Source organism: Lolium perenne, chromosome 6 (assembly GCF_019359855.2).
Source record: "Lolium perenne isolate Kyuss_39 chromosome 6, Kyuss_2.0, whole genome shotgun sequence".
In the NCBI taxonomy this organism is placed as follows: Eukaryota; Viridiplantae; Streptophyta; class Magnoliopsida; order Poales; family Poaceae; genus Lolium; species Lolium perenne.
This window is the reverse complement of record NC_067249.2, coordinates 193,456,279-193,464,896: the sequence shown is the minus strand read 5'-3', so window position 1 is coordinate 193,464,896 and position 8,618 is coordinate 193,456,279.

Here is an 8,618-nt window from a genome sequence, read left to right as displayed (position 1 = left end):
TTTCGTTTTTATATTTTTCGGACTTTTTATTTCCCTTTATAATACCCAATTGATTTTTAGGTCAAAACCTCGAAAAACAGCATCATGTATGGCATCATTTCCCCCCTAAATTCAAATTTTGTGAAACTTTCCCTTTTAGATATTCCTTGTTGTTATAGATATGGCATAATGTATGCCAAATTTGTTTTCAGGTCAAAACCTCAAAAGTTAACATAAGTAGATGGTGAACCCTTCCAAACTTCAAATACAGAGATAGATAGATTGGTTCGTTTATCATTTTTACCGTGAATAGTAATGGCTACAAGAAATCGGTGATGGTTTATCATTTTTTGCGTGAAAAGTAATGGATACAACAAATCGGTGATGATTTATCATTTTTTTCGTGAAAATTAATGGCTACAACAAATCGGTGATGGTTTATCATTTTTTTCGTGAAAATTAATGGCTACAACAAATCGGTGATGGTTTATCATTTTTTGCGTGAAAATTAATGCCTAAAAGAGTTTATAATTTTTAGCGCGTGAAAATGAATACATAAAACCGCCCTTTAGCATACTTAGAGAGTGGAAGGTAACCGCCGACAGAGAGAGAGAGGGGTTATCCTGCCCGTTAGATCATACGATCAACGGTCGGCGGGCACGATCCGCGTGACATGGGCTAGACCAATCAGGGCAATGTTGCACGTGTGAGAGAATTTGTGGAGGGAGAGGGCAAAACTGAGTAGTATCACGAAACCAAGGGCACCTATGTAATAAACAGACTAAGGGATTCAAATATGAGATTTAAAAAATGGAAAATGTGTGTTTTGTACAATGAAACCCATCTTGGCCTATCTCAAACTATTTGCAATACAAATATGCATGAGTGTGAGAATTGTGGCCTCATTTAGACAAAGTATGTTTTGGGGAAAGCTGTTTTGGGAAGGGCTTATTGTGGAAAACCATGCACCTTCATAGCTACTAGGTGATTTGAGAAGGCCTTTGAGAAGTGGCAATTTGTGGTAAAACTTGATTTATCTATGACTTATCTATGTTTTGAGAACTGGCAATTTGTGGTAAAGACTCCATGAGTATGTGCCACTATTTTTCGGAATTTTTCGCACATTAAATGACTCATTTAACTAGTTAATCCCATTTGTTGACTATCTGTTGACCAGCTACTTGAGGGTAAAACTGGGCATATTGCACTAGCCAGTATTAGCACTCAAGGGGAAAACTGAGCACACAAAAAATGCTAGTATAATACTCTAGGTTATACCTGAGTATATCTAAATTTACAGGGTTAGTCTCGAGGACGCGTGTTGCGGTGCAGAAATGGAAGACGTGCAATTGTTGACGCGTAGACGCGGGTCGCAGTGCAGAAGTCGAAGACGTGCAATCGTGGACGCGTGTCGCATTGCAGAAGTCCAAGACGTGCAGACGTGCAGCGGTGGACGCGTAGGACGCGGGTCGCATTAACCACCCCTCGCCTTTATGGACGCCTCCTCCCACTATCTCTGTCACTCTCACTCGCCCACGCAACGCCGCCTCTCTCACGTCCCATCATCTTCTCCAAAGCAAAAAACCCTCTCCCTCTCCCTCTCCTCTGCCGGCGAGATGGACAAGAAGAATGCCAATCCCATCGTCCATGGCGTTGTCGGCTCCAAGCGCGACGCCTCCCTCTTCGACGTCGTCCCCTCAACGGACGTTGCCGCCGTCCCCTCAACGGACGTCGCCGCCTCCTCCGCCGGTGCATCGGAGGCTGCTACCGCCGGTCGCGGTCAGATCCCGCCGGGATATGACCCCTACGAGTATGTGACGTACGTCCCGCCCCCGAACCCCTACGACACCTCCCTGGAGGACGCATGGAACGAGGTAACTACGGTTTGCTTCCTTTTTTGTTCCCCATTCTTTTTTGAACCCTATTTTTGCTGGTGTAGATGGATCTGTGGATGGATGAGTATTGGGCTAATATTTGCGCCGATTTTATTCCATTTTGCTTTGATCCCTCCTTGATTTCGTTTAAGATTTGGGGTTCGGCCGTTCGGTTAATTTATGCAAGTAATAATGGGATCTCAATCAGTTAAGTTATGCAAGTAATCATAGGATCTCAATCAGTTATTTTATGCACGAATCAAAAGATATCAATCGTTTAATTTTGCAAATAATCTGGAATGTGTTCAAGTTCAGATCTGGAATCTGTTTCTTTGCCTATGATGAATCGGTGGGCACAGATTTTTACAGGGAGGATTCAACGAACCATTTCTGTGTACAAATCTGTTGTGCATGAGCTTTGGTTCGCTGACTACATCCCTGTAGACATATAATCGTGTCCACTCTAACTGAGGCCGCCTCTGTTTTTCCTAACTTTGTTATCATGCACGTTAGTCATCGTTGCAACTCATTCACTAATAGTTCCCGTTTGATATGGATCAGCTGTCTGGCAGCGACGTCGGCAGCGACGACGAGCACCATGACATAAAGACTCGCCAGGTGGTGCGGAGGTTGCAAGTCGGCCAGTACGTCTCCTACTTCGCCATCGCCAAGGGTGTCTACAGGTGCCCCTTCTGCACTAGGAGGCTCGGTGGCACTGACTTCAACTGCCTCCTCACGGATGCCGAGAACATCGGCAACACCAACCCCAAGGTCGGCGCGTCGGTGAACCCCCACTCCTTCCGCGCCAAGCACTTGGCGCTCGGCATGCACCTCCGCAGCATCCAGCGGGTGGAGATCTCTGCCGGGCGCATGCCTCTGCTCAAGCCCAAGGCTCCCAAGGGGAGCAATAAGTGGAGACAAAAGGCAGATGGGGTAGGCGGAGTCCTGGACGTGTGCTGCTGCTGCCTCCTCCATTTTGTTGTTGGGATCCCTTTGTTGTTAGCTAGGGATCCCTCGTTGTTATGTTGTTAGTATGATGGTGCTGTGAAGAACCTCGAACCCTACTATGTTTGGCTGCTGAATGCAGCTTATTATCTAGGGAGGGATCCCTATTATCTATCCCTATTCTACTATATGACCTTGTGAATTTATCGTACATTCCCTGTAGATTTGCTTCTAGATTTAACTACATACATATGGACCAGATGGAGTACTAGATTGGGCTCCCTACTAGATTTGCTACCATATTGGGCAAACAACGAGGGCCAAAAGGCACAAATAATAATTGAAGAAAGACAGAAATGCAAGGTTCTCTAGATTTGATACTAATTAGGTGAAAAAAGGCAGAGAGAAGGAGGAAGAAAAGGTACTCTTAAAAAGGAAATGCCAATTTGGGCCGAGAGAGACAAAACCCAGCTCCTGCTCACGTGCAACCAAACGCTATCTTGTCCTGTCCCACGCGGTCCCTTTCTACCAGCCCCACGCGATGCGGGCCCACACGACGTGGCCCCACACGTCAGCACGGAACGGTCAACTTAACGGGAATCCTGCCGTCTGAGCTGCTTCTGCGGGTTTCAAACAAGCACTTGAAGAAAACTGAGGAAAAACTAAGGAGCTGGGGAAAACTGAGCACAACTAAGGAACCGAGGGCACGAAAATAGAAATCCCAAGATGATAATATGTCTATTATTCTTGGAATACCTTTTCTTAACACTGCAGGGGCTGTTATTGATTGCAATAAAGGAAAAGTTACTTTCAATGTTGATGACAAGGAGCATACTGTTTATTTTCCCAAGAGGATTGATAAAGTATGTGGAGTTAATACAATTTCTAATGGGAGAACTATCAAAGTGGGAGTTGATTGTCCTATATATGAGCCTAAGCAAGGTTATCAAAATATTATGATTGGATCCATATCAATTCAATACAAGGTAACATGATTGATTTGAAGTTTATTTTATCTTATGTCATGTAAAATTTATTTGGTGGCAAGACTTGATCAACCTTGTTAACAAGTACATTTTATATGCATAGAGTAGCTAAACAACATTTCTTTCTTCCTCCACTTGTTTTACTTGCTGTAGCACTACTTGTTTTGCAAGGTTCTTTAGTTGTTTAGAGGTTTGAAAATCTTTTTCTGCCCAGTAATAATAATTCTAACACCCAGAAATGTGCATTTTTCAAAGTTTTCAAAAATTCACAAAAATTATACCGTTGGTCTTATTTTTCGAAGAGCTACCTGGGAGCACCTGGGGCTGACCAGTGGGGCACCCCAGGGCTGCCCCCCATGGGCCGACGCGGCCAAGGAGGGGGGCGCGCCACCCTGTGGTGTGGGCCCCTCCTTGCCCCACTAAGTCATCTCTTCCTCCCATTCTACTCTCTCTCCCGAAAAAACTCGTACCAACTTTCTCTCACTCGCGTTTTTTCTCAAGAGCTCAGGATTTCTCGATCTCTTTGCTCAGCCCAGATTTCTGTCTGAAATTTGGTACATTTGCTCTCCGGTATGTGACTCCTCCGATTATCCAAATAGAATTTTGATTGGTTGAGTATATCTTGAGTATTTTGCTGCTGTAGGTAACATGTTAAGTGAGCTTGCATGCTTGTTCTAAGTTGTAAAAATTAGTTTTGATGCATGTTTAGTACTCTACCAAGTTCCTATAGTAGTTTCCCTCAATTATATGTCTCCAAATCAACTTTTATAATGTTTGTTGAAAAATTTCAGAAAAGGAAGATGGATAACCATACCTTTGGAGAAATGTTCAAAACAGAGACGACAAGCACGGGGAGACCCTCAAGGGAAGCCACTCGAATTAGAAGATCCTATAATGAGGATGTCATCGCACCGAGCTTCGAAGTTGAAGAGGATAATGGAGTCCCTAATGCTTCATCCTTTCCATGTTATGACTTTTTGCGTAATGCAGGGCTGCTTGATGACTTCTTGTTCCTCGTCAATAATGTGGGCTTATCTACCTATATGGAAGATGAGAGGAGTCAATACTACATGCTAACTAAAATCTTTGTTGAAAGTTTTCAGTTCAACAACGCACACTTCTCGCCATCAGTTTCATTTAGGATTTATGACAGGCCCATTACTATGAAGTTGAAAGATTTTTGTGCTGCATTGGATATTACCCCTGTAGGTACAACAAAGAAGATCGAGAAAAACCCCAAAGCCTTGATGGAGCTCTATCGAGAGGTTACCAATGATGATAGCCGCACCATTCAGCGCGGCAAGATAAGAAACATTCAACTCCCTGCCATTAGATATTTCGCTTATTATCTTGCTACTAGCATTCTTGGTAGGGAGAACACTAGCAACATTTCTAGTTATCATCTTGATTTTCTAGTTGTTGCACTAACTGGAAGAACACCTTATCATCTGGTGCTCTCATTGCTCGTCGCTTAGCTAATAAAGGACCCATTTTTGGAGGAATTGTTGCCTTACGTATTATTACATATCTAGATCTTCCTCTTGATCCTAGTGATGAGAAATTAAATCCTATAAGGCTTGATATTGCTGCTATGAAGAGTCACCAATTTGTCACAACCGACTCTAGTTTAGAAAATATTGTCTATAAAATGTTGTTTATTGACGGGGATGAGAGGGAAATCCCTTTGCCGCAAACAGATTTGTTCAGTGTTCACAGGATACCGTGGTCGCGCTCTAAGGAGGAGGTGGATGAGCAGCTCAGGATACATGGCTTCCACCAGCAGCATGACTCCGAGGATGCCGAGCTCTCCTACGGGTACACCGTCACGTATCCTGGTGCGTCTTTCAGCATATACCCAGAACAGGATCCTTCTTCGTCGTACTACGGAGGTGCCACTTCATGGGCACCATGGGATTGATCTCCACTTAGGCCAAAAGCCTAAGCTTGGGGGGAGGTATACCGGCATCACTCATTCATTGCATATTATAATTGCTGGATACTTGTGCATACTTGTTTAGCTTCTTAAGGTGGTTTCTAATAAGAGGGAGATGATATTTGGGGAAGTGCTGTTTGAAAACAGATTCTGGACTGATACCAAAAAAAATTTCAAAAACATCCAGAACATTATTTTGCGAAGCCAATTTTTTTGCACGTTCCCCGGGTTATTATCTAACTTTCATTAGTTGAGCACTTTTCGCGTTGAGCAGCGGAAGATTTTCTTAAAAATTGATTACTATACTGTTGTCAAGTTTGACGAATTTCTGCTGCTTTGTGTTTATGTAACTCTTTTAGTTTTCATTTTCTTGTTTTTGCTTCGTTTCTTTCCTAAAACAAAAAAAGACCAAAAATATTTCTGTTGTTTCTCTTTACCATTTGTTTATTTTGGTTTCTTGTTCCTATTTTGCTTTATTTACTATTTCTAGTTTGCTAAGAGAAAATCCAAAAAGATTTTGCTTTGTTTGCTTGTTTCCTTTTTTTCTTGTTTCCAATTCAAAAACACCAAAAATATTTATTGTTCTTCTTATGTTTTGTAAAGTTCATTATGGAGTTCAGCGGTCTCCGGTGGCTGGAGCTTGGTTTTCATTCCATATTATTCAAGCTGCACAAGTGAAAGGCAATAATGACGATCTGCGACAACTCGACTGTGGTGAGAGGCTGGTATGAACTCTATTTGTTTTCATTTTTATACATATACTCATCCATGTGAGCATGCTTAGTTGGTTCATGTGAGGTATATGTCATTTAAGAAAGTCTAGTAGTTCATGATCTCTCATGTTTAGCTCCAGTTTATTAATATGAGTAGCACGTCATAGATATTTGCTTGCATTGTTTTATTCATAAATAGGTATGACATTGTGGTATCCTCCTCTGAATAATTCACTTGAATCGACTTGGCACATGCTCACGCATGCATATGACTGAACAAAAGTCAATTAAGCCTCGATGATTTACTTTGCCTCAGAGTTCTTGTATCACTTTTATGCCTCCGTTAATTTATTTTGTCGCAAGCATAATTATGACAGTTACTGCTCTCTTGATTGTCGCTTCCCAGTCTATTGCTAGCCTTCACTTGTACTGAGTGGGAACGCTGCTCGTGCTTCCAAACCCCTGAAAACCAAGTTATTCCGAAGTGTCCACTATAAATACCTATGCATGGCATTTCAAACCATTCCAAGTAAATTCTCATGTGCTACCTTTAAACCTTCAAAATACTTCACAATTTGTGTCGATGTTTTATAGCTCATGAGGAAGTATGTGGTGTTTATCTTTCAACCTTGTCATTTACTCCTGACAGACTTTCGTCAATGGACTAGTGGCATATCCGCTTATCCAATAATTTTGCAAAAAGAGCTGGCAACGGGGTTCCCAGCCCCAATTAATTAACTCTCATCAATAATTCTCTTCACATGTTTTGCCCTGATTTATCAGTAAGCAACTTAATTTGCAAATAGACACTCCTCCATGGTATGTGAATGTTGGAAGGCACCCGAGGATTCGGTTAGCCATGACTTGTGTAAGCAAAGGTTGGGGGGAGTGTCATCCATAATGAAACTAAAATACGTGTGTAAACAAAAGAGAAGAGGGATGATTTACCTTGCTGGTAAAGATAACGTCCTTCATGGGAGCCGCTCCTGAAAGTCTGGTTGACGAGGTAGTTGGAGTGCCCACTACCATTCGTTGACAACAACAAACACCTCTCAAAATAATTTTACTCCTATTTTAAAAATGAAGCTCTAGCGCATGTTAATCCCTGCTTCCCTCTGCGAAGGGTCAATCTTTTACTTTTACATTGAGTCACCATCCTTTCTTTGAGCACCTTCTTGAGAGCACAACTGTCATTCTTAGTATAATATGCTTGTCCCAAAATGTGATTAACTGTGGTATAACTTTGATGCTTTTATCTTTGATAATCTCTACTTCCAGTCTTTCCATGAACTTCAAAGGTGCCCAGGCATTTATGTTTTGCTGTACAAATACGGGCAAGCGAGATACCACTTTATCATATCCTTTTATGAATATTGCAATCTTGCTGATAGACATGATTCATGATGCTTATTATTAATTTGTCGGTACCTTTTCCATGATTGACATAGCTATTAGATGACTTTATTTGCATGTATCTTATTATGAATTGCCTAAGTACTTGTCCATATCATGAGAATATTTACATCATATGAACAAATGTGTTCGTGAAAGTTCTTTTATCGCACTCAGTTGTTAACTGAATTGCTTGAGGACAAGCAATAAGCTAAGCTTGGGGGAGTTGATACGTCCAAAACGTATCTACTTTCCCGAACACTTTTGCTATTGTTTTGCCTCTAATTTGTGTATTTTGGATACAACTAACACGGACTAACGCTGTTTTCAGCAGAATTTCCCTGGTGTCTCGTTTTTGTGCAGAAACTCAACTTTCAGGAAAATCCCCGGGATTAATTCCAATGGGCCTATTTTCATATAATATTGACAGAGCCAGAAGACCAGAAGGAGGGGGGCCACGAGGCGGCCACCCCAAAAGGCGGCGCGGTGGGCCCCTGGGCCGCGCCGCCCTATGGTGGCGGCGCCTCGGGCAGCCCCAGGTGCCCCCCTCTGGACTACTTAAGGGCTTCGACCTAAAAACGCACGTGGGTTAGACGAAATTGCCAGAAGACATCCAGAACACCGCCGCCATCGCGAAACTCCGTCTCGGGACCAGAAACTCCGTTCTGGCACTCCGTCGGGACGGGGAATTGGAGGAGATCATCGCCATCATCACCACCGACGCCTCTCCATCGACCAGCCATGTTTCCCCCATCCATGTGTGAGTAATTCCCCCGCTGTAGGCTGAAGGGGATGG